Here is a 1,648-nt window from a genome sequence, read left to right as displayed (position 1 = left end):
CATTAACAAACTAATGCAAGGGTAAAATTTGGCTTTGAACAGAACTTTCATGTCATAGCAAAGGCTAATGAAAGGTGTTTGCCTTTTGAGTCATCATTTTGGCAAAATAACTTACGACAATCTGGAAATTGTCCTTCCTGATGCCTGGATTTTGGATGGTTCAGAGGGCCCCTGAAACATTCAGAAAAGAGGTAAACAGGATTATTTGACATGTTTAGTCACATTAGTTTGCCAAAATGATTTCCAATCTTCTTTAAGTTATATTTTGGTGAATAATACTAATATATGTTCCAAAATTGTATGGGATTTCTAAAATGCTAATGTCTAAGTATGTGCTATCAATCATAATTAAGGGTAAAGTTATTGTAAACCACGGAAATAAACTTCTTTGTCAGTCTTGTTTTTAACTGTGACTAGCCTGGAATTTTGCCATTGGCAGATAATTGTTGGCTTGTTTTGTTCCTTCTCAAAAGACGGTTTATAATCAAGCTATATTAAGGACTTTAACAGGTGCTCTCAAATGCAAATTTTTAATAGCTTTGAAGGTTTTAACATTGGAATAGAGAAAGAATGTACAGGACTCATAAAGAACCAACATGTCCACAAATATCAAGCAAAACAAGAATTAACTAAGTGGACTGCATTCAGAAAGTGAAAGCAAATTTTTTGACTTTTGTTTGAATATTGCTGATCCTTGTTTTGTTTTTCAGAGTCAAGGAAAATTATTTTAAACTATTTACAAAATTTGGAGGATGTTTATTTTTCTCTGCCTGGTTCCTCTAGAATTTGGAAATTATTTGTGAGTACTCTTAACTTATGGCAATATAGCTGTTTGCATCAGTGCAATAAAAATCCATTTTTCTGATGGTGGCAGGCTATCCAGTCCTTGGCTGTGGTGGGCACCATGATCGGTGGCGAGGCAGCCACCGCGGTGGAGGACTTGATCTCAGGGGTACGGCAGGCAGCCAACTTCATGCAACAGTTTCACTCCTACTTAGAGAGTGAGAAGCAATGGAAGGCCCTCGTGGAATTCATCCTGCTCCACCTGCCCGACTACCATGACCCGCCCAATGGTGGTGGCTGCCTGGACCAGCTGCTGTCCCTCTCCATGGTCTGGGCCAGCTGCCTCTTCCTGGGCTGCAGTTACAATAAAGCCCTTTTAGACAAGGTGATGGAAATGGCTGGTGGGATGAAAGTGGAAGACCTGCCACAATTTGTTACCAGAAGTGAATTAATGAAAAAGCATCAAAGCTAAGCCAGAGGATTGATCACATTTTTATCATCAGCTACAGGATTAGAATGGAGGCTGGGATGAATGTGACATAGACCACAGCAGCTCTCTTAAGACTCCTGGTATTACCAACATAAAGAGGCAGGTAGAATGAGAAGGACTCTGTTTAGATTGGCTTTTTTAACATTCTCATTTTTCCAGTAGTTATCACTGTGAAAATATACATGGATATTTACGTATTTATAAATCATGCACTCTAAGATGAGTTCATCAACACTGTAAAAGCCCTCTTTTCTATTTTCAGTTTGTTTTTTTTTTTCTCTTACTGACAAGTCTCACTCTGTCTCCCAGGCAGGAGTACAAATGTGCAGTATTGGTTCATTGCAGCCTTGAACTCCTGGGCTCATATTTTCAGTT

General features: G+C 38.9%; 1 pseudogene; it reads left to right on the top strand.

The window, feature by feature from the left end:
• The first annotated feature begins 904 nt into the window (after positions 1–904).
• Positions 905–1,388, top strand: LOC111536992 (annotated as a pseudogene).
• The last annotated feature ends 260 nt before the right edge of the window (positions 1,389–1,648 follow it).

This window comes from Piliocolobus tephrosceles, chromosome 1 (genome assembly GCF_002776525.5).
Source record: "Piliocolobus tephrosceles isolate RC106 chromosome 1, ASM277652v3, whole genome shotgun sequence".
Lineage (NCBI taxonomy): Eukaryota > Metazoa > Chordata > Mammalia > Primates > Cercopithecidae > Piliocolobus > Piliocolobus tephrosceles.
The sequence above is the reverse complement of the archived record's forward strand: the minus strand, read 5'-3'. Positions and strand labels throughout refer to the sequence as shown.